At 49.7% G+C, this 25,826-nt stretch overlaps 27 non-coding genes across 27 annotated transcripts; all 27 read right to left on the bottom strand.

The window, feature by feature from the left end:
* Positions 1–439: 439 nt before the first annotated feature.
* Positions 440–521, bottom strand: TRNAS-UGA (transfer RNA serine (anticodon UGA)). The gene has a single exon. It is a non-coding gene; the product is annotated as a tRNA-Ser (tRNA).
* Positions 522–1,091: 570 nt separating this feature from the next.
* TRNAS-UGA (transfer RNA serine (anticodon UGA)) lies at positions 1,092–1,173 on the bottom strand. The gene has a single exon. It is a non-coding gene; the product is annotated as a tRNA-Ser (tRNA).
* Positions 1,174–1,395: 222 nt separating this feature from the next.
* Positions 1,396–1,477, bottom strand: TRNAS-AGA (transfer RNA serine (anticodon AGA)). The gene has a single exon. It is a non-coding gene; the product is annotated as a tRNA-Ser (tRNA).
* Positions 1,478–3,329: 1,852 nt separating this feature from the next.
* On the bottom strand, positions 3,330–3,411 carry TRNAS-CGA (transfer RNA serine (anticodon CGA)). Its single transcript has one exon. It is a non-coding gene; the product is annotated as a tRNA-Ser (tRNA).
* A 570-nt stretch (positions 3,412–3,981) lies between these two features.
* Positions 3,982–4,063, bottom strand: TRNAS-UGA (transfer RNA serine (anticodon UGA)). Its single transcript has one exon. It is a non-coding gene; the product is annotated as a tRNA-Ser (tRNA).
* Positions 4,064–4,285: 222 nt separating this feature from the next.
* Positions 4,286–4,367, bottom strand: TRNAS-AGA (transfer RNA serine (anticodon AGA)). The gene has a single exon. It is a non-coding gene; the product is annotated as a tRNA-Ser (tRNA).
* Positions 4,368–6,219: 1,852 nt separating this feature from the next.
* Positions 6,220–6,301, bottom strand: TRNAS-CGA (transfer RNA serine (anticodon CGA)). Its single transcript has one exon. It is a non-coding gene; the product is annotated as a tRNA-Ser (tRNA).
* A 570-nt stretch (positions 6,302–6,871) lies between these two features.
* On the bottom strand, positions 6,872–6,953 carry TRNAS-UGA (transfer RNA serine (anticodon UGA)). Its single transcript has one exon. It is a non-coding gene; the product is annotated as a tRNA-Ser (tRNA).
* Positions 6,954–7,175: 222 nt separating this feature from the next.
* Positions 7,176–7,257, bottom strand: TRNAS-AGA (transfer RNA serine (anticodon AGA)). Its single transcript has one exon. It is a non-coding gene; the product is annotated as a tRNA-Ser (tRNA).
* Positions 7,258–9,109: 1,852 nt separating this feature from the next.
* Positions 9,110–9,191, bottom strand: TRNAS-CGA (transfer RNA serine (anticodon CGA)). The gene has a single exon. It is a non-coding gene; the product is annotated as a tRNA-Ser (tRNA).
* Positions 9,192–9,761: 570 nt separating this feature from the next.
* On the bottom strand, positions 9,762–9,843 carry TRNAS-UGA (transfer RNA serine (anticodon UGA)). The gene has a single exon. It is a non-coding gene; the product is annotated as a tRNA-Ser (tRNA).
* Positions 9,844–10,065: 222 nt separating this feature from the next.
* Positions 10,066–10,147, bottom strand: TRNAS-AGA (transfer RNA serine (anticodon AGA)). Its single transcript has one exon. It is a non-coding gene; the product is annotated as a tRNA-Ser (tRNA).
* Positions 10,148–11,999: 1,852 nt separating this feature from the next.
* Positions 12,000–12,081, bottom strand: TRNAS-CGA (transfer RNA serine (anticodon CGA)). The gene has a single exon. It is a non-coding gene; the product is annotated as a tRNA-Ser (tRNA).
* A 570-nt stretch (positions 12,082–12,651) lies between these two features.
* TRNAS-UGA (transfer RNA serine (anticodon UGA)) lies at positions 12,652–12,733 on the bottom strand. The gene has a single exon. It is a non-coding gene; the product is annotated as a tRNA-Ser (tRNA).
* A 222-nt stretch (positions 12,734–12,955) lies between these two features.
* On the bottom strand, positions 12,956–13,037 carry TRNAS-AGA (transfer RNA serine (anticodon AGA)). Its single transcript has one exon. It is a non-coding gene; the product is annotated as a tRNA-Ser (tRNA).
* Positions 13,038–14,889: 1,852 nt separating this feature from the next.
* Positions 14,890–14,971, bottom strand: TRNAS-CGA (transfer RNA serine (anticodon CGA)). The gene has a single exon. It is a non-coding gene; the product is annotated as a tRNA-Ser (tRNA).
* A 570-nt stretch (positions 14,972–15,541) lies between these two features.
* Positions 15,542–15,623, bottom strand: TRNAS-UGA (transfer RNA serine (anticodon UGA)). The gene has a single exon. It is a non-coding gene; the product is annotated as a tRNA-Ser (tRNA).
* Positions 15,624–15,845: 222 nt separating this feature from the next.
* On the bottom strand, positions 15,846–15,927 carry TRNAS-AGA (transfer RNA serine (anticodon AGA)). Its single transcript has one exon. It is a non-coding gene; the product is annotated as a tRNA-Ser (tRNA).
* Positions 15,928–17,779: 1,852 nt separating this feature from the next.
* On the bottom strand, positions 17,780–17,861 carry TRNAS-UGA (transfer RNA serine (anticodon UGA)). The gene has a single exon. It is a non-coding gene; the product is annotated as a tRNA-Ser (tRNA).
* Positions 17,862–18,431: 570 nt separating this feature from the next.
* TRNAS-UGA (transfer RNA serine (anticodon UGA)) lies at positions 18,432–18,513 on the bottom strand. The gene has a single exon. It is a non-coding gene; the product is annotated as a tRNA-Ser (tRNA).
* Positions 18,514–18,735: 222 nt separating this feature from the next.
* On the bottom strand, positions 18,736–18,817 carry TRNAS-AGA (transfer RNA serine (anticodon AGA)). Its single transcript has one exon. It is a non-coding gene; the product is annotated as a tRNA-Ser (tRNA).
* Positions 18,818–20,669: 1,852 nt separating this feature from the next.
* On the bottom strand, positions 20,670–20,751 carry TRNAS-CGA (transfer RNA serine (anticodon CGA)). The gene has a single exon. It is a non-coding gene; the product is annotated as a tRNA-Ser (tRNA).
* A 570-nt stretch (positions 20,752–21,321) lies between these two features.
* On the bottom strand, positions 21,322–21,403 carry TRNAS-UGA (transfer RNA serine (anticodon UGA)). The gene has a single exon. It is a non-coding gene; the product is annotated as a tRNA-Ser (tRNA).
* A 222-nt stretch (positions 21,404–21,625) lies between these two features.
* On the bottom strand, positions 21,626–21,707 carry TRNAS-AGA (transfer RNA serine (anticodon AGA)). The gene has a single exon. It is a non-coding gene; the product is annotated as a tRNA-Ser (tRNA).
* A 1,852-nt stretch (positions 21,708–23,559) lies between these two features.
* On the bottom strand, positions 23,560–23,641 carry TRNAS-CGA (transfer RNA serine (anticodon CGA)). The gene has a single exon. It is a non-coding gene; the product is annotated as a tRNA-Ser (tRNA).
* Positions 23,642–24,211: 570 nt separating this feature from the next.
* TRNAS-UGA (transfer RNA serine (anticodon UGA)) lies at positions 24,212–24,293 on the bottom strand. The gene has a single exon. It is a non-coding gene; the product is annotated as a tRNA-Ser (tRNA).
* Positions 24,294–24,515: 222 nt separating this feature from the next.
* TRNAS-AGA (transfer RNA serine (anticodon AGA)) lies at positions 24,516–24,597 on the bottom strand. Its single transcript has one exon. It is a non-coding gene; the product is annotated as a tRNA-Ser (tRNA).
* Positions 24,598–25,826: the final 1,229 nt, after the last annotated feature.

Raw genomic sequence — 25,826 nt, 5'->3', positions numbered from 1 at the left:
CTGGGACCTGGCCAAACGCCAATCCTTTTTAACCACACCTGCAGCTCTGCCTAGGCCGAGAAGCAACAGCAGAGAGCTTCCTTCCTGCCCCTTCCTGTGCTTCCCACCAACCTCCTAAATTGACCCCTGTAGAGGAGCTAGCTGCCTTGTCCTTCCCAACAACAATTTATCCAGGCACTCACCCCAGACAGCAGGCTCGAAAAGCACAGGCAAGGCTTCTCTGCAGCTCCCCAAAATAGACAGATACAGTGTCTGAGAAGCTGTAGGCCTGGGCAGCGTACTCCTTGAGAGTTTTCATGCTGGCATTGCACAGTGCATTGTTTCACATTCTTGTCTTTGTTTTACCTGTGCTCTCAACGTTGTTGAATAATACATGCTTATTCCTGGGAAAGGAGGCATCCAAGGAAAAACCTAACACATCATTGTGAAAGAGCACCGACGTAGTCGGCAGGATTTGAACCTGCGCGGGGACACCCCAATGGATTTCAAGTCCATCGCCTTAACCACTCGGCCACGACTACTCACGAGGGGTGGCTGCCACTTAAGCTGAGGTTCTCACTCTCACAGCAGTCTTTTTCTTTCCCTCAGTTCACTCTGCTCCACTGCCTTCCCATCTTTGCCTATCCGTTCTACTGCAAAAAATACTCTCGGTCCATACCTGCATACTGACGTGACTCAAAGGCACTATTATAAAGTTCATGTTCCTGGCCAGAGAAAAGCAAAAAGGAGGTTGTAAAAGAATGCAGTTATGACACTTTAGGAAAATAATGACACTGTCAGACGCCCCAATAAGGCTACTTCCTTCATGCATCTGATACCTCAGATGGAACTTACTGGCGAGATGATAACTGAAGTTCTTTCCCAATCTCCTTGGCTATTACTCGACATGTGTCTTCTCGACAGCTGGGGTGCACAAGTGGCAGGAGTGCCAGACAGGTAGTCTCATGCCTTCTCCGGCCACTCTTTTGATCCCATTCCCTGCCCAGTGTTTCGCCTTCCTTAGCTCTATTGAGAGTGATAGCTATATTCGGCCTGCTTGTGCAGATGCCATTTAATATGAAGTATAAAATATCACCAAAGGTGAAGTAGCACGTAGTCGGCAGGATTTGAACCTACGCGGGGAGACCCCAATGGATTTCAAGTCCATCGCCTTAACCACTCGGCCACGACTACTTGCTTAAAGCTATGGTCCATTTTCAACGTAGCTCGTTTCTATTTCTGCTGGCGGTCTAGCCTCTGGACAGAAGCAGTCCTTTTCTAGAGAGGAAGGCCACAATGGCAAAAGTTTGAGCCCTCCCAGGCCGCTGACCCTATTAGTCCTGCTTTTGGAGCCCGCATTTATGCCAGAAGGTATTTCAAAGAATTATGGGAAAATACTGTTCACAAAAGGGACAGCGTAGTTGGCAGGATTCGAACCTGCGCGGGGATACCCCAATGGATTTCTAGTCCATCGCCTTAACCACTCGGCCACAACTACCCACACAAGTGAATCTCAACAGGGCACTTTACCTCCATCCGTAGTCTTTTTTCTTTCCGTTCACTGGACCATTTTCCCTGCTCTCCTATACATCATTCCTATTCCACAGAAGACTTTCTAAAGCGTCTCAAGCTAAAAGCAGGCATGCATGTGAAATTAGCACTCCTTGTATGTTCATGTTTTGAGACGGGGGAAAAAAATCAGGCCGGAAGAGGTGGTAGCTTTAACGTCAGGGAGATGGCAGCCACGATAGGCACCATGGCAAAACTTCTGTCTTGGAGGCCATGAATGGACTCCACAGAGAGACGGGTTGGTCTTTACAGGTATGAAAAGAAGTGCCTCGTCCAATCTAGGGCCTGTGGCTAGGCGTTTCCTGAGCTGAATTCTCCTTGGAGGAGAGTGGGCGTGTTCAGTTTCTCTGCAGACTAGTGCCTGACAGGTGAGGGAGGGGGAGCAGGATGCATTTGGCCTGGGTTCATATCTTTCTTCTGTGGCTTTAATGGTCTTTGCTTCATATTCTGTTTTACTGACTGCTTTGCATAGAGGCTGCTCCCTTGTTCTCCCACGCAGGAGGCCCTGAAGAGGAATCCCAAAAATGTCATCTGACGTAGTCGGCAGGATTTGAACATACTCGTGGAGACGCCAAATGATATCTAGTCCATCGCCTTAACCACTTGGTAACGACTACTTGGCTCTGCAAGCGGTGCCCCTTTCAACATAGCCCTTCATGTCTTCACAGGCAACCTCACTGGCTCCAGTCATTCCGCTCTGCTCCTTCCTCTTCCTCAGCAATCCTTTGCACTGGCAAGGTGCTTCTCAAAAAACAAATATAGGCACTCCTGCCAATCCACAAGTATTCCGAAGGCTTTGCTGAGGCCCTCTGCAGCCCTTCTTCTTTACAGCACATCAACTGCTGACCTTTGTTTGCCCTAAGGCTTCTGCTTCCATATTGGAGTCATCCCAGGCTTTGGTGATCCCAGCCGTCAGCCCAGCACCTCAGTTGAGCCTTTGAAAGGCTGTCAGGCCCTGCTCCTCTTTCTGTCTTGATATTCTAGCCACATTACTTAATAGGTGAGTGGAGGCGGGCCCAAGAGAGGGTAGTCTCTATGCAAATGAAGTGCTTGGGCATACCTGGGAGTGTCCTTCTGCAAGCCATTCAGCCTCCTGGCTGGTGGCAGGTTTGTTGAGGAGAGCAAGGCCGTGTTGGGCCAGTCCCAAAGCAAAGGCGAGCTCCTTCAGCAGGAGTCCATTTATGCGAGGGACCCTAAGTTACTCAGGCATATATAATAATCACCTTTAGCCCTTATAGAGAGGTTTTGGCCGATCGGGGCCAAAGGGGCGGTGGGGTCAGAAGGCTCAGGGTAAGGGCCTCAGTAGCCTCACCTCTCTTGTTGCCCTAGGTTGCACTGTGGTCTGGGACCTGGCCAAACGCCAATCCTTTTTAACCACACCTGCAGCTCTGCCTAGGCCGAGAAGCAACAGCAGAGAGCTTCCTTCCTGCCCCTTCCTGTGCTTCCCACCAACCTCCTAAATTGACCCCTGTAGAGGAGCTAGCTGCCTTGTCCTTCCCAACAACAATTTATCCAGGCACTCACCCCAGACAGCAGGCTCGAAAAGCACAGGCAAGGCTTCTCTGCAGCTCCCCAAAATAGACAGATACAGTGTCTGAGAAGCTGTAGGCCTGGGCAGCGTACTCCTTGAGAGTTTTCATGCTGGCATTGCACAGTGCATTGTTTCACATTCTTGTCTTTGTTTTACCTGTGCTCTCAACGTTGTTGAATAATACATGCTTATTCCTGGGAAAGGAGGCATCCAAGGAAAAACCTAACACATCATTGTGAAAGAGCACCGACGTAGTCGGCAGGATTTGAACCTGCGCGGGGACACCCCAATGGATTTCGAGTCCATCGCCTTAACCACTCGGCCACGACTACTCACGAGGGGTGGCTGCCACTTAAGCTGAGGTTCTCACTCTCACAGCAGTCTTTTTCTTTCCCTCAGTTCACTCTGCTCCACTGCCTTCCCATCTTTGCCTATCCGTTCTACTGCAAAAAATACACTCGGTCCATACCTGCATACTGACGTGACTCAAAGGCACTATTATAAAGTTCATGTTCCTGGCCAGAGAAAAGCAAAAAGGAGGTTGTAAAAGAATGCAGTTATGACACTTTAGGAAAATAATGACACTGTCAGACGCCCCAATAAGGCTACTTCCTTCATGCATCTGATACCTCAGATGGAACTTACTGGCGAGATGATAACTGAAGTTCTTTCCCAATCTCCTTGGCTATTACTCGACATGTGTCTTCTCGACAGCTGGGGTGCACAAGTGGCAGGAGTGCCAGACAGGTAGTCTCATGCCTTCTCCGGCCACTCTTTTGATCCCATTCCCTGCCCAGTGTTTCGCCTTCCTTAGCTCTATTGAGAGTGATAGCTATATTCGGCCTGCTTGTGCAGATGCCATTTAATATGAAGTATAAAATATCACCAAAGGTGAAGTAGCACGTAGTCGGCAGGATTTGAACCTACGCGGGGAGACCCCAATGGATTTCAAGTCCATCGCCTTAACCACTCGGCCACGACTACTTGCTTAAAGCTATGGTCCATTTTCAACGTAGCTCGTTTCTATTTCTGCTGGCGGTCTAGCCTCTGGACAGAAGCAGTCCTTTTCTAGAGAGGAAGGCCACAATGGCAAAAGTTTTAGCCCTCCCAGGCCGCTGACCCTATTAGTCCTGCTTTTGGAGCCCGCATTTATGCCAGTAGGTATTTCAAAGAATTATGGGAAAATACTGTTCACAAAAGGGACAGCGTAGTTGGCAGGATTCGAACCTGCGCGGGGATACCCCAATGGATTTCTAGTCCATCGCCTTAACCACTCGGCCACAACTACCCACACAAGTGAATCTCAACAGGGCACTTTACCTCCATCCGTAGTCTTTTTTCTTTCCGTTCACTGGACCATTTTCCCTGCTCTCCTATACATCATTCCTATTCCACAGAAGACTTTCTAAAGCGTCTCAAGCTAAAAGCAGGCATGCATGTGAAATTAGCACTCCTTGTATGTTCATGTTTTGAGACGGGGGAAAAAAATCAGGCCGGAAGAGGTGGTAGCTTTAACGTCAGGGAGATGGCAGCCACGATAGGCACCATGGCAAAACTTCTGTCTTGGAGGCCATGAATGGACTCCACAGAGAGACGGGTTGGTCTTTACAGGTATGAAAAGAAGTGCCTCGTCCAATCTAGGGCCTGTGGCTAGGCGTTTCCTGAGCTGAATTCTCCTTGGAGGAGAGTGGGCGTGTTCAGTTTCTCTGCAGACTAGTGCCTGACAGGTGAGGGAGGGGGAGCAGGATGCATTTGGCCTGGGTTCATATCTTTCTTCTGTGGCTTTAATGGTCTTTGCTTCATATTCTGTTTTACTGACTGCTTTGCATAGAGGCTGCTCCCTTGTTCTCCCACGCAGGAGGCCCTGAAGAGGAATCCCAAAAATGTCATCTGACGTAGTGGGCAGGATTTGAACATACTCGTGGAGACGCCAAATGATATCTAGTCCATCGCCTTAACCACTTGGTAACGACTACTTGGCTCTGCAAGCGGTGCCCCTTTCAACATAGCCCTTCATGTCTTCACAGGCAACCTCACTGGCTCCAGTCATTCCGCTCTGCTCCTTCCTCTTCCTCAGCAATCCTTTGCACTGGCAAGGTGCTTCTCAAAAAACAAATATAGGCACTCCTGCCAATCCACAAGTATTCCGAAGGCTTTGCTGAGGCCCTCTGCAGCCCTTCTTCTTTACAGCACATCAACTGCTGACCTTTGTTTGCCCTAAGGCTTCTGCTTCCATATTGGAGTCATCCCAGGCTTTGGTGATCCCAGCCGTCAGCCCAGCACCTCAGTTGAGCCTTTGAAAGGCTGTCAGGCCCTGCTCCTCTTTCTGTCTTGATATTCTAGCCACATTACTTAATAGGTGAGTGGAGGCGGGCCCAAGAGAGGGTAGTCTCTATGCAAATGAAGTGCTTGGGCATACCTGGGAGTGTCCTTCTGCAAGCCATTCAGCCTCCTGGCTGGTGGCAGGTTTGTTGAGGAGAGCAAGGCCGTGTTGGGCCAGTCCCAAAGCAAAGGCGAGCTCCTTCAGCAGGAGTCCATTTATGCGAGGGACCCTAAGTTACTCAGGCATATATAATAATCACCTTTAGCCCTTATAGAGAGGTTTTGGCCGATCGGGGCCAAAGGGGCGGTGGGGTCAGAAGGCTCAGGGTAAGGGCCTCAGTAGCCTCACCTCTCTTGTTGCCCTAGGTTGCACTGTGGTCTGGGACCTGGCCAAACGCCAATCCTTTTTAACCACACCTGCAGCTCTGCCTAGGCCGAGAAGCAACAGCAGAGAGCTTCCTTCCTGCCCCTTCCTGTGCTTCCCACCAACCTCCTAAATTGACCCCTGTAGAGGAGCTAGCTGCCTTGTCCTTCCCAACAACAATTTATCCAGGCACTCACCCCAGACAGCAGGCTCGAAAAGCACAGGCAAGGCTTCTCTGCAGCTCCCCAAAATAGACAGATACAGTGTCTGAGAAGCTGTAGGCCTGGGCAGCGTACTCCTTGAGAGTTTTCATGCTGGCATTGCACAGTGCATTGTTTCACATTCTTGTCTTTGTTTTACCTGTGCTCTCAACGTTGTTGAATAATACATGCTTATTCCTGGGAAAGGAGGCATCCAAGGAAAAACCTAACACATCATTGTGAAAGAGCACCGACGTAGTCGGCAGGATTTGAACCTGCGCGGGGACACCCCAATGGATTTCGAGTCCATCGCCTTAACCACTCGGCCACGACTACTCACGAGGGGTGGCTGCCACTTAAGCTGAGGTTCTCACTCTCACAGCAGTCTTTTTCTTTCCCTCAGTTCACTCTGCTCCACTGCCTTCCCATCTTTGCCTATCCGTTCTACTGCAAAAAATACACTCGGTCCATACCTGCATACTGACGTGACTCAAAGGCACTATTATAAAGTTCATGTTCCTGGCCAGAGAAAAGCAAAAAGGAGGTTGTAAAAGAATGCAGTTATGACACTTTAGGAAAATAATGACACTGTCAGACGCCCCAATAAGGCTACTTCCTTCATGCATCTGATACCTCAGATGGAACTTACTGGCGAGATGATAACTGAAGTTCTTTCCCAATCTCCTTGGCTATTACTCGACATGTGTCTTCTCGACAGCTGGGGTGCACAAGTGGCAGGAGTGCCAGACAGGTAGTCTCATGCCTTCTCCGGCCACTCTTTTGATCCCATTCCCTGCCCAGTGTTTCGCCTTCCTTAGCTCTATTGAGAGTGATAGCTATATTCGGCCTGCTTGTGCAGATGCCATTTAATATGAAGTATAAAATATCACCAAAGGTGAAGTAGCACGTAGTCGGCAGGATTTGAACCTACGCGGGGAGACCCCAATGGATTTCAAGTCCATCGCCTTAACCACTCGGCCACGACTACTTGCTTAAAGCTATGGTCCATTTTCAACGTAGCTCGTTTCTATTTCTGCTGGCGGTCTAGCCTCTGGACAGAAGCAGTCCTTTTCTAGAGAGGAAGGCCACAATGGCAAAAGTTTGAGCCCTCCCAGGCCGCTGACCCTATTAGTCCTGCTTTTGGAGCCCGCATTTATGCCAGTAGGTATTTCAAAGAATTATGGGAAAATACTGTTCACAAAAGGGACAGCGTAGTTGGCAGGATTCGAACCTGCGCGGGGATACCCCAATGGATTTCTAGTCCATCGCCTTAACCACTCGGCCACAACTACCCACACAAGTGAATCTCAACAGGGCACTTTACCTCCATCCGTAGTCTTTTTTCTTTCCGTTCACTGGACCATTTTCCCTGCTCTCCTATACATCATTCCTATTCCACAGAAGACTTTCTAAAGCGTCTCAAGCTAAAAGCAGGCATGCATGTGAAATTAGCACTCCTTGTATGTTCATGTTTTGAGACGGGGGAAAAAAATCAGGCCGGAAGAGGTGGTAGCTTTAACGTCAGGGAGATGGCAGCCACGATAGGCACCATGGCAAAACTTCTGTCTTGGAGGCCATGAATGGACTCCACAGAGAGACGGGTTGGTCTTTACAGGTATGAAAAGAAGTGCCTCGTCCAATCTAGGGCCTGTGGCTAGGCGTTTCCTGAGCTGAATTCTCCTTGGAGGAGAGTGGGCGTGTTCAGTTTCTCTGCAGACTAGTGCCTGACAGGTGAGGGAGGGGGAGCAGGATGCATTTGGCCTGGGTTCATATCTTTCTTCTGTGGCTTTAATGGTCTTTGCTTCATATTCTGTTTTACTGACTGCTTTGCATAGAGGCTGCTCCCTTGTTCTCCCACGCAGGAGGCCCTGAAGAGGAATCCCAAAAATGTCATCTGACGTAGTCGGCAGGATTTGAACATACTCGTGGAGACGCCAAATGATATCTAGTCCATCGCCTTAACCACTTGGTAACGACTACTTGGCTCTGCAAGCGGTGCCCCTTTCAACATAGCCCTTCATGTCTTCACAGGCAACCTCACTGGCTCCAGTCATTCCGCTCTGCTCCTTCCTCTTCCTCAGCAATCCTTTGCACTGGCAAGGTGCTTCTCAAAAAACAAATATAGGCACTCCTGCCAATCCACAAGTATTCCGAAGGCTTTGCTGAGGCCCTCTGCAGCCCTTCTTCTTTACAGCACATCAACTGCTGACCTTTGTTTGCCCTAAGGCTTCTGCTTCCATATTGGAGTCATCCCAGGCTTTGGTGATCCCAGCCGTCAGCCCAGCACCTCAGTTGAGCCTTTGAAAGGCTGTCAGGCCCTGCTCCTCTTTCTGTCTTGATATTCTAGCCACATTACTTAATAGGTGAGTGGAGGCGGGCCCAAGAGAGGGTAGTCTCTATGCAAATGAAGTGCTTGGGCATACCTGGGAGTGTCCTTCTGCAAGCCATTCAGCCTCCTGGCTGGTGGCAGGTTTGTTGAGGAGAGCAAGGCCGTGTTGGGCCAGTCCCAAAGCAAAGGCGAGCTCCTTCAGCAGGAGTCCATTTATGCGAGGGACCCTAAGTTACTCAGGCATATATAATAATCACCTTTAGCCCTTATAGAGAGGTTTTGGCCGATCGGGGCCAAAGGGGCGGTGGGGTCAGAAGGCTCAGGGTAAGGGCCTCAGTAGCCTCACCTCTCTTGTTGCCCTAGGTTGCACTGTGGTCTGGGACCTGGCCAAACGCCAATCCTTTTTAACCACACCTGCAGCTCTGCCTAGGCCGAGAAGCAACAGCAGAGAGCTTTCTTCCTGCCCCTTCCTGTGCTTCCCACCAACCTCCTAAATTGACCCCTGTGGAGGAGCTAGCTGCCTTGTCCTTCCCAACAACAATTTATCCAGGCACTCACCCCAGACAGCAGGCTCGAAAAGCACAGGCAAGGCTTCTCTGCAGCTCCCCAAAATAGACAGATACAGTGTCTGAGAAGCTGTAGGCCTGGGCAGCGTACTCCTTGAGAGTTTTCATGCTGGCATTGCACAGTGCATTGTTTCACATTCTTGTCTTTGTTTTACCTGTGCTCTCAACGTTGTTGAATAATACATGCTTATTCCTGGGAAAGGAGGCATCCAAGGAAAAACCTAACACATCATTGTGAAAGAGCACCGACGTAGTCGGCAGGATTTGAACCTGCGCGGGGACACCCCAATGGATTTCGAGTCCATCGCCTTAACCACTCGGCCACGACTACTCACGAGGGGTGGCTGCCACTTAAGCTGAGGTTCTCACTCTCACAGCAGTCTTTTTCTTTCCCTCAGTTCACTCTGCTCCACTGCCTTCCCATCTTTGCCTATCCGTTCTACTGCAAAAAATACACTCGGTCCATACCTGCATACTGACGTGACTCAAAGGCACTATTATAAAGTTCATGTTCCTGGCCAGAGAAAAGCAAAAAGGAGGTTGTAAAAGAATGCAGTTATGACACTTTAGGAAAATAATGACACTGTCAGACGCCCCAATAAGGCTACTTCCTTCATGCATCTGATACCTCAGATGGAACTTACTGGCGAGATGATAACTGAAGTTCTTTCCCAATCTCCTTGGCTATTACTCGACATGTGTCTTCTCGACAGCTGGGGTGCACAAGTGGCAGGAGTGCCAGACAGGTAGTCTCATGCCTTCTCCGGCCACTCTTTTGATCCCATTCCCTGCCCAGTGTTTCGCCTTCCTTAGCTCTATTGAGAGTGATAGCTATATTCGGCCTGCTTGTGCAGATGCCATTTAATATGAAGTATAAAATATCACCAAAGGTGAAGTAGCACGTAGTCGGCAGGATTTGAACCTACGCGGGGAGACCCCAATGGATTTCAAGTCCATCGCCTTAACCACTCGGCCACGACTACTTGCTTAAAGCTATGGTCCATTTTCAACGTAGCTCGTTTCTATTTCTGCTGGCGGTCTAGCCTCTGGACAGAAGCAGTCCTTTTCTAGAGAGGAAGGCCACAATGGCAAAAGTTTGAGCCCTCCCAGGCCGCTGACCCTATTAGTCCTGCTTTTGGAGCCCGCATTTATGCCAGTAGGTATTTCAAAGAATTATGGGAAAATACTGTTCTCAAAAGGGACAGCGTAGTTGGCAGGATTCGAACCTGCGCGGGGATACCCCAATGGATTTCTAGTCCATCGCCTTAACCACTCGGCCACAACTACCCACACAAGTGAATCTCAACAGGGCACTTTACCTCCATCCGTAGTCTTTTTTCTTTCCGTTCACTGGACCATTTTCCCTGCTCTCCTATACATCATTCCTATTCCACAGAAGACTTTCTAAAGCGTCTCAAGCTAAAAGCAGGCATGCATGTGAAATTAGCACTCCTTGTATGTTCATGTTTTGAGACGGGGGAAAAAAATCAGGCCGGAAGAGGTGGTAGCTTTAACGTCAGGGAGATGGCAGCCACGATAGGCACCATGGCAAAACTTCTGTCTTGGAGGCCATGAATGGACTCCACAGAGAGACGGGTTGGTCTTTACAGGTATGAAAAGAAGTGCCTCGTCCAATCTAGGGCCTGTGGCTAGGCGTTTCCTGAGCTGAATTCTCCTTGGAGGAGAGTGGGCGTGTTCAGTTTCTCTGCAGACTAGTGCCTGACAGGTGAGGGAGGGGGAGCAGGATGCATTTGGCCTGGGTTCATATCTTTCTTCTGTGGCTTTAATGGTCTTTGCTTCATATTCTGTTTTACTGACTGCTTTGCATAGAGGCTGCTCCCTTGTTCTCCCACGCAGGAGGCCCTGAAGAGGAATCCCAAAAATGTCATCTGACGTAGTCGGCAGGATTTGAACATACTCGTGGAGACGCCAAATGATATCTAGTCCATCGCCTTAACCACTTGGTAACGACTACTTGGCTCTGCAAGCGGTGCCCCTTTCAACATAGCCCTTCATGTCTTCACAGGCAACCTCACTGGCTCCAGTCATTCCGCTCTGCTCCTTCCTCTTCCTCAGCAATCCTTTGCACTGGCAAGGTGCTTCTCAAAAAACAAATATAGGCACTCCTGCCAATCCACAAGTATTCCGAAGGCTTTGCTGAGGCCCTCTGCAGCCCTTCTTCTTTACAGCACATCAACTGCTGACCTTTGTTTGCCCTAAGGCTTCTGCTTCCATATTGGAGTCATCCCAGGCTTTGGTGATCCCAGCCGTCAGCCCAGCACCTCAGTTGAGCCTTTGAAAGGCTGTCAGGCCCTGCTCCTCTTTCTGTCTTGATATTCTAGCCACATTACTTAATAGGTGAGTGGAGGCGGGCCCAAGAGAGGGTAGTCTCTATGCAAATGAAGTGCTTGGGCATACCTGGGAGTGTCCTTCTGCAAGCCATTCAGCCTCCTGGCTGGTGGCAGGTTTGTTGAGGAGAGCAAGGCCGTGTTGGGCCAGTCCCAAAGCAAAGGCGAGCTCCTTCAGCAGGAGTCCATTTATGCGAGGGACCCTAAGTTACTCAGGCATATATAATAATCACCTTTAGCCCTTATAGAGAGGTTTTGGCCGATCGGGGCCAAAGGGGCGGTGGGGTCAGAAGGCTCAGGGTAAGGGCCTCAGTAGCCTCACCTCTCTTGTTGCCCTAGGTTGCACTGTGGTCTGGGACCTGGCCAAACGCCAATCCTTTTTAACCACACCTGCAGCTCTGCCTAGGCCGAGAAGCAACAGCAGAGAGCTTCCTTCCTGCCCCTTCCTGTGCTTCCCACCAACCTCCTAAATTGACCCCTGTAGAGGAGCTAGCTGCCTTGTCCTTCCCAACAACAATTTATCCAGGCACTCACCCCAGACAGCAGGCTCGAAAAGCACAGGCAAGGCTTCTCTGCAGCTCCCCAAAATAGACAGATACAGTGTCTGAGAAGCTGTAGGCCTGGGCAGCGTACTCCTTGAGAGTTTTCATGCTGGCATTGCACAGTGCATTGTTTCACATTCTTGTCTTTGTTTTACCTGTGCTCTCAACGTTGTTGAATAATACATGCTTATTCCTGGGAAAGGAGGCATCCAAGGAAAAACCTAACACATCATTGTGAAAGAGCACCGACGTAGTCGGCAGGATTTGAACCTGCGCGGGGACACCCCAATGGATTTCGAGTCCATCGCCTTAACCACTCGGCCACGACTACTCACGAGGGGTGGCTGCCACTTAAGCTGAGGTTCTCACTCTCACAGCAGTCTTTTTCTTTCCCTCAGTTCACTCTGCTCCACTGCCTTCCCATCTTTGCCTATCCGTTCTACTGCAAAAAATACACTCGGTCCATACCTGCATACTGACGTGACTCAAAGGCACTATTATAAAGTTCATGTTCCTGGCCAGAGAAAAGCAAAAAGGAGGTTGTAAAAGAATGCAGTTATGACACTTTAGGAAAATAATGACACTGTCAGACGCCCCAATAAGGCTACTTCCTTCATGCATCTGATACCTCAGATGGAACTTACTGGCGAGATGATAACTGAAGTTCTTTCCCAATCTCCTTGGCTATTACTCGACATGTGTCTTCTCGACAGCTGGGGTGCACAAGTGGCAGGAGTGCCAGACAGGTAGTCTCATGCCTTCTCCGGCCACTCTTTTGATCCCATTCCCTGCCCAGTGTTTCGCCTTCCTTAGCTCTATTGAGAGTGATAGCTATATTCGGCCTGCTTGTGCAGATGCCATTTAATATGAAGTATAAAATATCACCAAAGGTGAAGTAGCACGTAGTCGGCAGGATTTGAACCTACGCGGGGAGACCCCAATGGATTTCAAGTCCATCGCCTTAACCACTCGGCCACGACTACTTGCTTAAAGCTATGGTCCATTTTCAACGTAGCTCGTTTCTATTTCTGCTGGCGGTCTAGCCTCTGGACAGAAGCAGTCCTTTTCTAGAGAGGAAGGCCACAATGGCAAAAGTTTGAGCCCTCCCAGGCCGCTGACCCTATTAGTCCTGCTTTTAGAGCCCGCATTTATGCCAGAAGGTATTTCAAAGAATTATGGGAAAATACTGTTCACAAAAGGGACAGCGTAGTTGGCAGGATTCGAACCTGCGCGGGGATACCCCAATGGATTTCTAGTCCATCGCCTTAACCACTCGGCCACAACTACCCACACAAGTGAATCTCAACAGGGCACTTTACCTCCATCCGTAGTCTTTTTTCTTTCCGTTCACTGGACCATTTTCCCTGCTCTCCTATACATCATTCCTATTCCACAGAAGACTTTCTAAAGCGTCTCAAGCTAAAAGCAGGCATGCATGTGAAATTAGCACTCCTTGTATGTTCATGTTTTGAGACGGGGGAAAAAAATCAGGCCGGAAGAGGTGGTAGCTTTAACGTCAGGGAGATGGCAGCCACGATAGGCACCATGGCAAAACTTCTGTCTTGGAGGCCATGAATGGACTCCACAGAGAGACGGGTTGGTCTTTACAGGTATGAAAAGAAGTGCCTCGTCCAATCTAGGGCCTGTGGCTAGGCGTTTCCTGAGCTGAATTCTCCTTGGAGGAGAGTGGGCGTGTTCAGTTTCTCTGCAGACTAGTGCCTGACAGGTGAGGGAGGGGGAGCAGGATGCATTTGGCCTGGGTTCATATCTTTCTTCTGTGGCTTTAATGGTCTTTGCTTCATATTCTGTTTTACTGACTGCTTTGCATAGAGGCTGCTCCCTTGTTCTCCCACGCAGGAGGCCCTGAAGAGGAATCCCAAAAATGTCATCTGACGTAGTCGGCAGGATTTGAACATACTCGTGGAGACGCCAAATGATATCTAGTCCATCGCCTTAACCACTTGGTAACGACTACTTGGCTCTGCAAGCGGTGCCCCTTTCAACATAGCCCTTCATGTCTTCACAGGCAACCTCACTGGCTCCAGTCATTCCGCTCTGCTCCTTCCTCTTCCTCAGCAATCCTTTGCACTGGCAAGGTGCTTCTCAAAAAACAAATATAGGCACTCCTGCCAATCCACAAGTATTCCGAAGGCTTTGCTGAGGCCCTCTGCAGCCCTTCTTCTTTACAGCACATCAACTGCTGACCTTTGTTTGCCCTAAGGCTTCTGCTTCCATATTGGAGTCATCCCAGGCTTTGGTGATCCCAGCCGTCAGCCCAGCACCTCAGTTGAGCCTTTGAAAGGCTGTCAGGCCCTGCTCCTCTTTCTGTCTTGATATTCTAGCCACATTACTTAATAGGTGAGTGGAGGCGGGCCCAAGAGAGGGTAGTCTCTATGCAAATGAAGTGCTTGGGCATACCTGGGAGTGTCCTTCTGCAAGCCATTCAGCCTCCTGGCTGGTGGCAGGTTTGTTGAGGAGAGCAAGGCCGTGTTGGGCCAGTCCCAAAGCAAAGGCGAGCTCCTTCAGCAGGAGTCCATTTATGCGAGGGACCCTAAGTTACTCAGGCATATATAATAATCACCTTTAGCCCTTATAGAGAGGTTTTGGCCGATCGGGGCCAAAGGGGCGGTGGGGTCAGAAGGCTCAGGGTAAGGGCCTCAGTAGCCTCACCTCTCTTGTTGCCCTAGGTTGCACTGTGGTCTGGGACCTGGCCAAACGCCAATCCTTTTTAACCACACCTGCAGCTCTGCCTAGGCCGAGAAGCAACAGCAGAGAGCTTCCTTCCTGCCCCTTCCTGTGCTTCCCACCAACCTCCTAAATTGACCCCTGTAGAGGAGCTAGCTGCCTTGTCCTTCCCAACAACAATTTATCCAGGCACTCACCCCAGACAGCAGGCTCGAAAAGCACAGGCAAGGCTTCTCTGCAGCTCCCCAAAATAGACAGATACAGTGTCTGAGAAGCTGTAGGCCTGGGCAGCGTACTCCTTGAGAGTTTTCATGCTGGCATTGCACAGTGCATTGTTTCACATTCTTGTCTTTGTTTTACCTGTGCTCTCAACGTTGTTGAATAATACATGCTTATTCCTGGGAAAGGAGGCATCCAAGGAAAAACCTAACACATCATTGTGAAAGAGCACCGACGTAGTCGGCAGGATTTGAACCTGCGCGGGGACACCCCAATGGATTTCGAGTCCATCGCCTTAACCACTCGGCCACGACTACTCACGAGGGGTGGCTGCCACTTAAGCTGAGGTTCTCACTCTCACAGCAGTCTTTTTCTTTCCCTCAGTTCACTCTGCTCCACTGCCTTCCCATCTTTGCCTATCCGTTCTACTGCAAAAAATACACTCGGTCCATACCTGCATACTGACGTGACTCAAAGGCACTATTATAAAGTTCATGTTCCTGGCCAGAGAAAAGCAAAAAGGAGGTTGTAAAAGAATGCAGTTATGACACTTTAGGAAAATAATGACACTGTCAGACGCCCCAATAAGGCTACTTCCTTCATGCATCTGATACCTCAGATGGAACTTACTGGCGAGATGATAACTGAAGTTCTTTCCCAATCTCCTTGGCTATTACTCGACATGTGTCTTCTCGACAGCTGGGGTGCACAAGTGGCAGGAGTGCCAGACAGGTAGTCTCATGCCTTCTCCGGCCACTCTTTTGATCCCATTCCCTGCCCAGTGTTTCGCCTTCCTTAGCTCTATTGAGAGTGATAGCTATATTCGGCCTGCTTGTGCAGATGCCATTTAATATGAAGTATAAAATATCACCAAAGGTGAAGTAGCACGTAGTCGGCAGGATTTGAACCTACGCGGGGAGACCCCAATGGATTTCAAGTCCATCGCCTTAACCACTCGGCCACGACTACTTGCTTAAAGCTATGGTCCATTTTCAACGTAGCTCGTTTCTATTTCTGCTGGCGGTCTAGCCTCTGGACAGAAGCAGTCCTTTTCTAGAGAGGAAGGCCACAATGGCAAAAGTTTGAGCCCTCCCAGGCCGCTGACCCTATAAGTCCTGCTTTTGGAGCCCGCATTTATGCCAGTAGGTATTTCAAAGAATTATGGGAAAATACTGTTCACAAAAGGGACAGCGTAGTTGGCAGGATTCGAACCTGCGCGGGGATACCCCAATGGATTTCTAGTCCATCGCCTTAACCACTCGGCCACAACTACCCACACAAGTGAATCTCAACAGGGCACTTTACCTCCATCCGTAGTCTTTTTTCTTTCCGTTCACTGGACCATTTTCCCTGCTCTCCTATACATCATTCCTATTCCACAGAAGACTTTCTAAAGCGTCTCAAGCTAAAAGCAGGCATGCATGTGAAATTAGCACTCCTTGTATGTTCATGTTTTGAGACGGGGGAAAAAAATCAGGCCGGAAGAGGTGGTAGCTTTAACGTCAGGGAGATGGCAGCCACGATAGGCACCATGGCAAAACTTCTGTCTTGGAGGCCATGAATGGACTCCACAGAGAGACGGGTTGGTCTTTACAGGTATGAAAAGAAGTGCCTCGTCCAATCTAGGGCCTGTGGCTAGGCGTTTCCTGAGCTGAATTCTCCTTGGAGGAGAGTGGGCGTGTTCAGTTTCTCTGCAGACTAGTGCCTGACAGGTGAGGGAGGGGGAGCAGGATGCATTTGGCCTGGGTTCATATCTTTCTTCTGTGGCTTTAATGGTCTTTGCTTCATATTCTGTTTTACTGACTGCTTTGCATAGAGGCTGCTCCCTTGTTCTCCCACGCAGGAGGCCCTGAAGAGGAATCCCAAAAATGTCATCTGACGTAGTCGGCAGGATTTGAACATACTCGTGGAGACGCCAAATGATATCTAGTCCATCGCCTTAACCACTTGGTAACGACTACTTGGCTCTGCAAGCGGTGCCCCTTTCAACATAGCCCTTCATGTCTTCACAGGCAACCTCACTGGCTCCAGTCATTCCGCTCTGCTCCTTCCTCTTCCTCAGCAATCCTTTGCACTGGCAAGGTGCTTCTCAAAAAACAAATATAGGCACTCCTGCCAATCCACAAGTATTCCGAAGGCTTTGCTGAGGCCCTCTGCAGCCCTTCTTCTTTACAGCACATCAACTGCTGACCTTTGTTTGCCCTAAGGCTTCTGCTTCCATATTGGAGTCATCCCAGGCTTTGGTGATCCCAGCCGTCAGCCCAGCACCTCAGTTGAGCCTTTGAAAGGCTGTCAGGCCCTGCTCCTCTTTCTGTCTTGATATTCTAGCCACATTACTTAATAGGTGAGTGGAGGCGGGCCCAAGAGAGGGTAGTCTCTATGCAAATGAAGTGCTTGGGCATACCTGGGAGTGTCCTTCTGCAAGCCATTCAGCCTCCTGGCTGGTGGCAGGTTTGTTGAGGAGAGCAAGGCCGTGTTGGGCCAGTCCCAAAGCAAAGGCGAGCTCCTTCAGCAGGAGTCCATTTATGCGAGGGACCCTAAGTTACTCAGGCATATATAATAATCACCTTTAGCCCTTATAGAGAGGTTTTGGCCGATCGGGGCCAAAGGGGCGGTGGGGTCAGAAGGCTCAGGGTAAGGGCCTCAGTAGCCTCACCTCTCTTGTTGCCCTAGGTTGCACTGTGGTCTGGGACCTGGCCAAACGCCAATCCTTTTTAACCACACCTGCAGCTCTGCCTAGGCCGAGAAGCAACAGCAGAGAGCTTCCTTCCTGCCCCTTCCTGTGCTTCCCACCAACCTCCTAAATTGACCCCTGTAGAGGAGCTAGCTGCCTTGTCCTTCCCAACAACAATTTATCCAGGCACTCACCCCAGACAGCAGGCTCGAAAAGCACAGGCAAGGCTTCTCTGCAGCTCCCCAAAATAGACAGATACAGTGTATGAGAAGCTGTAGGCCTGGGCAGCGTACTCCTTGAGAGTTTTCATGCTGGCATTGCACAGTGCATTGTTTCACATTCTTGTCTTTGTTTTACCTGTGCTCTCAACGTTGTTGAATAATACATGCTTATTCCTGGGAAAGGAGGCATCCAAGGAAAAACCTAACACATCATTGTGAAAGAGCACCGACGTAGTCGGCAGGATTTGAACCTGCGCGGGGACACCCCAATGGATTTCAAGTCCATCGCCTTAACCACTCGGCCACGACTACTCACGAGGGGTGGCTGCCACTTAAGCTGAGGTTCTCACTCTCACAGCAGTCTTTTTCTTTCCCTCAGTTCACTCTGCTCCACTGCCTTCCCATCTTTGCCTATCCGTTCTACTGCAAAAAATACTCTCGGTCCATACCTGCATACTGACGTGACTCAAAGGCACTATTATAAAGTTCATGTTCCTGGCCAGAGAAAAGCAAAAAGGAGGTTGTAAAAGAATGCAGTTATGACACTTTAGGAAAATAATGACACTGTCAGACGCCCCAATAAGGCTACTTCCTTCATGCATCTGATACCTCAGATGGAACTTACTGGCGAGATGATAACTGAAGTTCTTTCCCAATCTCCTTGGCTATTACTCGACATGTGTCTTCTCGACAGCTGGGGTGCACAAGTGGCAGGAGTGCCAGACAGGTAGTCTCATGCCTTCTCCGGCCACTCTTTTGATCCCATTCCCTGCCCAGTGTTTCGCCTTCCTTAGCTCTATTGAGAGTGATAGCTATATTCGGCCTGCTTGTGCAGATGCCATTTAATATGAAGTATAAAATATCACCAAAGGTGAAGTAGCACGTAGTCGGCAGGATTTGAACCTACGCGGGGAGACCCCAATGGATTTCAAGTCCATCGCCTTAACCACTCGGCCACGACTACTTGCTTAAAGCTATGGTCCATTTTCAACGTAGCTCGTTTCTATTTCTGCTGGCGGTCTAGCCTCTGGACAGAAGCAGTCCTTTTCTAGAGAGGAAGGCCACAATGGCAAAAGTTTGAGCCCTCCCAGGCCGCTGACCCTATTAGTCCTGCTTTTGGAGCCCGCATTTATGCCAGAAGGTATTTCAAAGAATTATGGGAAAATACTGTTCACAAAAGGGACAGCGTAGTTGGCAGGATTCGAACCTGCGCGGGGATACCCCAATGGATTTCTAGTCCATCGCCTTAACCACTCGGCCACAACTACCCACACAAGTGAATCTCAACAGGGCACTTTACCTCCATCCGTAGTCTTTTTTCTTTCCGTTCACTGGACCATTTTCCCTGCTCTCCTATACATCATTCCTATTCCACAGAAGACTTTCTAAAGCGTCTCAAGCTAAAAGCAGGCATGCATGTGAAATTAGCACTCCTTGTATGTTCATGTTTTGAGACGGGGGAAAAAAATCAGGCCGGAAGAGGTGGTAGCTTTAACGTCAGGGAGATGGCAGCCACGATAGGCACCATGGCAAAACTTCTGTCTTGGAGGCCATGAATGGACTCCACAGAGAGACGGGTTGGTCTTTACAGGTATGAAAAGAAGTGCCTCGTCCAATCTAGGGCCTGTGGCTAGGCGTTTCCTGAGCTGAATTCTCCTTGGAGGAGAGTGGGCGTGTTCAGTTTCTCTGCAGACTAGTGCCTGACAGGTGAGGGAGGGGGAGCAGGATGCATTTGGCCTGGGTTCATATCTTTCTTCTGTGGCTTTAATGGTCTTTGCTTCATATTCTGTTTTACTGACTGCTTTGCATAGAGGCTGCTCCCTTGTTCTCCCACGCAGGAGGCCCTGAAGAGGAATCCCAAAAATGTCATCTGACGTAGTCGGCAGGATTTGAACATACTCGTGGAGACGCCAAATGATATCTAGTCCATCGCCTTAACCACTTGGTAACGACTACTTGGCTCTGCAAGCGGTGCCCCTTTCAACATAGCCCTTCATGTCTTCACAGGCAACCTCACTGGCTCCAGTCATTCCGCTCTGCTCCTTCCTCTTCCTCAGCAATCCTTTGCACTGGCAAGGTGCTTCTCAAAAAACAAATATAGGCACTCCTGCCAATCCACAAGTATTCCGAAGGCTTTGCTGAGGCCCTCTGCAGCCCTTCTTCTTTACAGCACATCAACTGCTGACCTTTGTTTGCCCTAAGGCTTCTGCTTCCATATTGGAGTCATCCCAGGCTTTGGTGATCCCAGCCGTCAGCCCAGCACCTCAGTTGAGCCTTTGAAAGGCTGTCAGGCCCTGCTCCTCTTTCTGTCTTGATATTCTAGCCACATTACTTAATAGGTGAGTGGAGGCGGGCCCAAGAGAGGGTAGTCTCTATGCAAATGAAGTGCTTGGGCATACCTGGGAGTGTCCTTCTGCAAGCCATTCAGCCTCCTGGCTGGTGGCAGGTTTGTTGAGGAGAGCAAGGCCGTGTTGGGCCAGTCCCAAAGCAAAGGCGAGCTCCTTCAGCAGGAGTCCATTTATGCGAGGGACCCTAAGTTACTCAGGCATATATAATAATCACCTTTAGCCCTTATAGAGAGGTTTTGGCCGATCGGGGCCAAAGGGGCGGTGGGGTCAGAAGGCTCAGGGTAAGGGCCTCAGTAGCCTCACCTCTCTTGTTGCCCTAGGTTGCACTGTGGTCTGGGACCTGGCCAAACGCCAATCCTTTTTAACCACACCTGCAGCTCTGCCTAGGCCGAGAAGCAACAGCAGAGAGCTTCCTTCCTGCCCCTTCCTGTGCTTCCCACCAACCTCCTAAATTGACCCCTGTAGAGGAGCTAGCTGCCTTGTCCTTCCCAACAACAATTTATCCAGGCACTCACCCCAGACAGCAGGCTCGAAAAGCACAGGCAAGGCTTCTCTGCAGCTCCCCAAAATAGACAGATACAGTGTCTGAGAAGCTGTAGGCCTGGGCAGCGTACTCCTTGAGAGTTTTCATGCTGGCATTGCACAGTGCATTGTTTCACATTCTTGTCTTTGTTTTACCTGTGCTCTCAACGTTGTTGAATAATACATGCTTATTCCTGGGAAAGGAGGCATCCAAGGAAAAACCTAACACATCATTGTGAAAGAGCACCGACGTAGTCGGCAGGATTTGAACCTGCGCGGGGACACCCCAATGGATTTCGAGTCCATCGCCTTAACCACTCGGCCACGACTACTCACGAGGGGTGGCTGCCACTTAAGCTGAGGTTCTCACTCTCACAGCAGTCTTTTTCTTTCCCTCAGTTCACTCTGCTCCACTGCCTTCCCATCTTTGCCTATCCGTTCTACTGCAAAAAATACACTCGGTCCATACCTGCATACTGACGTGACTCAAAGGCACTATTATAAAGTTCATGTTCCTGGCCAGAGAAAAGCAAAAAGGAGGTTGTAAAAGAATGCAGTTATGACACTTTAGGAAAATAATGACACTGTCAGACGCCCCAATAAGGCTACTTCCTTCATGCATCTGATACCTCAGATGGAACTTACTGGCGAGATGATAACTGAAGTTCTTTCCCAATCTCCTTGGCTATTACTCGACATGTGTCTTCTCGACAGCTGGGGTGCACAAGTGGCAGGAGTGCCAGACAGGTAGTCTCATGCCTTCTCCGGCCACTCTTTTGATCCCATTCCCTGCCCAGTGTTTCGCCTTCCTTAGCTCTATTGAGAGTGATAGCTATATTCGGCCTGCTTGTGCAGATGCCATTTAATATGAAGTATAAAATATCACCAAAGGTGAAGTAGCACGTAGTCGGCAGGATTTGAACCTACGCGGGGAGACCCCAATGGATTTCAAGTCCATCGCCTTAACCACTCGGCCACGACTACTTGCTTAAAGCTATGGTCCATTTTCAACGTAGCTCGTTTCTATTTCTGCTGGCGGTCTAGCCTCTGGACAGAAGCAGTCCTTTTCTAGAGAGGAAGGCCACAATGGCAAAAGTTTGAGCCCTCCCAGGCCGCTGACCCTATTAGTCCTGCTTTTGGAGCCCGCATTTATGCCAGTAGGTATTTCAAAGAATTATGGGAAAATACTGTTCACAAAAGGGACAGCGTAGTTGGCAGGATTCGAACCTGCGCGGGGATACCCCAATGGATTTCTAGTCCATCGCCTTAACCACTCGGCCACAACTACCCACACAAGTGAATCTCAACAGGGCACTTTACCTCCATCCGTAGTCTTTTTTCTTTCCGTTCACTGGACCATTTTCCCTGCTCTCCTATACATCATTCCTATTCCACAGAAGACTTTCTAAAGCGTCTCAAGCTAAAAGCAGGCATGCATGTGAAATTAGCACTCCTTGTATGTTCATGTTTTGAGACGGGGGAAAAAAATCAGGCCGGAAGAGGTGGTAGCTTTAACGTCAGGGAGATGGCAGCCACGATAGGCACCATGGCAAAACTTCTGTCTTGGAGGCCATGAATGGACTCCACAGAGAGACGGGTTGGTCTTTACAGGTATGAAAAGAAGTGCCTCGTCCAATCTAGGGCCTGTGGCTAGGCGTTTCCTGAGCTGAATTCTCCTTGGAGGAGAGTGGGCGTGTTCAGTTTCTCTGCAGACTAGTGCCTGACAGGTGAGGGAGGGGGAGCAGGATGCATTTGGCCTGGGTTCATATCTTTCTTCTGTGGCTTTAATGGTCTTTGCTTCATATTCTGTTTTACTGACTGCTTTGCATAGAGGCTGCTCCCTTGTTCTCCCACGCAGGAGGCCCTGAAGAGGAATCCCAAAAATGTCATCTGACGTAGTGGGCAGGATTTGAACATACTCGTGGAGACGCCAAATGATATCTAGTCCATCGCCTTAACCACTTGGTAACGACTACTTGGCTCTGCAAGCGGTGCCCCTTTCAACATAGCCCTTCATGTCTTCACAGGCAACCTCACTGGCTCCAGTCATTCCGCTCTGCTCCTTCCTCTTCCTCAGCAATCCTTTGCACTGGCAAGGTGCTTCTCAAAAAACAAATATAGGCACTCCTGCCAATCCACAAGTATTCCGAAGGCTTTGCTGAGGCCCTCTGCAGCCCTTCTTCTTTACAGCACATCAACTGCTGACCTTTGTTTGCCCTAAGGCTTCTGCTTCCATATTGGAGTCATCCCAGGCTTTGGTGATCCCAGCCGTCAGCCCAGCACCTCAGTTGAGCCTTTGAAAGGCTGTCAGGCCCTGCTCCTCTTTCTGTCTTGATATTCTAGCCACATTACTTAATAGGTGAGTGGAGGCGGGCCCAAGAGAGGGTAGTCTCTATGCAAATGAAGTGCTTGGGCATACCTGGGAGTGTCCTTCTGCAAGCCATTCAGCCTCCTGGCTGGTGGCAGGTTTGTTGAGGAGAGCAAGGCCGTGTTGGGCCAGTCCCAAAGCAAAGGCGAGCTCCTTCAGCAGGAGTCCATTTATGCGAGGGACCCTAAGTTACTCAGGCATATATAATAATCACCTTTAGCCCTTATAGAGAGGTTTTGGCCGATCGGGGCCAAAGGGGCGGTGGGGTCAGAAGGCTCAGGGTAAGGGCCTCAGTAGCCTCACCTCTCTTGTTGCCCTAGGTTGCACTGTGGTCTGGGACCTGGCCAAACGCCAATCCTTTTTAACCACACCTGCAGCTCTGCCTAGGCCGAGAAGCAACAGCAGAGAGCTTCCTTCCTGCCCCTTCCTGTGCTTCCCACCAACCTCCTAAATTGACCCCTGTAGAGGAGCTAGCTGCCTTGTCCTTCCCAACAACAATTTATCCAGGCACTCACCCCAGACAGCAGGCTCGAAAAGCACAGGCAAGGCTTCTCTGCAGCTCCCCAAAATAGACAGATACAGTGTCTGAGAAGCTGTAGGCCTGGGCAGCGTACTCCTTGAGAGTTTTCATGCTGGCATTGCACAGTGCATTGTTTCACATTCTTGTCTTTGTTTTACCTGTGCTCTCAACGTTGTTGAATAATACATGCTTATTCCTGGGAAAGGAGGCATCCAAGGAAAAACCTAACACATCATTGTGAAAGAGCACCGACGTAGTCGGCAGGATTTGAACCTGCGCGGGGACACCCCAATGGATTTCGAGTCCATCGCCTTAACCACTCGGCCACGACTACTCACGAGGGGTGGCTGCCACTTAAGCTGAGGTTCTCACTCTCACAGCAGTCTTTTTCTTTCCCTCAGTTCACTCTGCTCCACTGCCTTCCCATCTTTGCCTATCCGTTCTACTGCAAAAAATACACTCGGTCCATACCTGCATACTGACGTGACTCAAAGGCACTATTATAAAGTTCATGTTCCTGGCCAGAGAAAAGCAAAAAGGAGGTTGTAAAAGAATGCAGTTATGACACTTTAGGAAAATAATGACACTGTCAGACGCCCCAATAAGGCTACTTCCTTCATGCATCTGATACCTCAGATGGAACTTACTGGCGAGATGATAACTGAAGTTCTTTCCCAATCTCCTTGGCTATTACTCGACATGTGTCTTCTCGACAGCTGGGGTGCACAAGTGGCAGGAGTGCCAGACAGGTAGTCTCATGCCTTCTCCGGCCACTCTTTTGATCCCATTCCCTGCCCAGTGTTTCGCCTTCCTTAGCTCTATTGAGAGTGATAGCTATATTCGGCCTGCTTGTGCAGATGCCATTTAATATGAAGTATAAAATATCACCAAAGGTGAAGTAGCACGTAGTCGGCAGGATTTGAACCTACGCGGGGAGACCCCAATGGATTTCAAGTCCATCGCCTTAACCACTCGGCCACGACTACTTGCTTAAAGCTATGGTCCATTTTCAACGTAGCTCGTTTCTATTTCTGCTGGCGGTCTAGCCTCTGGACAGAAGCAGTCCTTTTCTAGAGAGGAAGGCCACAATGGCAAAAGTTTGAGCCCTCCCAGGCCGCTGACCCTATTAGTCCTGCTTTTGGAGCCCGCATTTATGCCAGTAGGTATTTCAAAGAATTATGGGAAAATACTGTTCACAAAAGGGACAGCGTAGTTGGCAGGATTCGAACCTGCGCGGGGATACCCCAATGGATTTCTAGTCCATCGCCTTAACCACTCGGCCACAACTACCCACACAAGTGAATCTCAACAGGGCACTTTACCTCCATCCGTAGTCTTTTTTCTTTCCGTTCACTGGACCATTTTCCCTGCTCTCCTATACATCATTCCTATTCCACAGAAGACTTTCTAAAGCGTCTCAAGCTAAAAGCAGGCATGCATGTGAAATTAGCACTCCTTGTATGTTCATGTTTTGAGACGGGGGAAAAAAATCAGGCCGGAAGAGGTGGTAGCTTTAACGTCAGGGAGATGGCAGCCACGATAGGCACCATGGCAAAACTTCTGTCTTGGAGGCCATGAATGGACTCCACAGAGAGACGGGTTGGTCTTTACAGGTATGAAAAGAAGTGCCTCGTCCAATCTAGGGCCTGTGGCTAGGCGTTTCCTGAGCTGAATTCTCCTTGGAGGAGAGTGGGCGTGTTCAGTTTCTCTGCAGACTAGTGCCTGACAGGTGAGGGAGGGGGAGCAGGATGCATTTGGCCTGGGTTCATATCTTTCTTCTGTGGCTTTAATGGTCTTTGCTTCATATTCTGTTTTACTGACTGCTTTGCATAGAGGCTGCTCCCTTGTTCTCCCACGCAGGAGGCCCTGAAGAGGAATCCCAAAAATGTCATCTGACGTAGTCGGCAGGATTTGAACATACTCGTGGAGACGCCAAATGATATCTAGTCCATCGCCTTAACCACTTGGTAACGACTACTTGGCTCTGCAAGCGGTGCCCCTTTCAACATAGCCCTTCATGTCTTCACAGGCAACCTCACTGGCTCCAGTCATTCCGCTCTGCTCCTTCCTCTTCCTCAGCAATCCTTTGCACTGGCAAGGTGCTTCTCAAAAAACAAATATAGGCACTCCTGCCAATCCACAAGTATTCCGAAGGCTTTGCTGAGGCCCTCTGCAGCCCTTCTTCTTTACAGCACATCAACTGCTGACCTTTGTTTGCCCTAAGGCTTCTGCTTCCATATTGGAGTCATCCCAGGCTTTGGTGATCCCAGCCGTCAGCCCAGCACCTCAGTTGAGCCTTTGAAAGGCTGTCAGGCCCTGCTCCTCTTTCTGTCTTGATATTCTAGCCACATTACTTAATAGGTGAGTGGAGGCGGGCCCAAGAGAGGGTAGTCTCTATGCAAATGAAGTGCTTGGGCATACCTGGGAGTGTCCTTCTGCAAGCCATTCAGCCTCCTGGCTGGTGGCAGGTTTGTTGAGGAGAGCAAGGCCGTGTTGGGCCAGTCCCAAAGCAAAGGCGA

The sequence above is a fragment of the Pleurodeles waltl genome, unplaced genomic scaffold, assembly GCF_031143425.1.
Source record: "Pleurodeles waltl isolate 20211129_DDA unplaced genomic scaffold, aPleWal1.hap1.20221129 scaffold_320, whole genome shotgun sequence".
Lineage (NCBI taxonomy): Eukaryota > Metazoa > Chordata > Amphibia > Caudata > Salamandridae > Pleurodeles > Pleurodeles waltl.
This window is presented reverse-complemented; position numbering and strand designations above follow the sequence as displayed.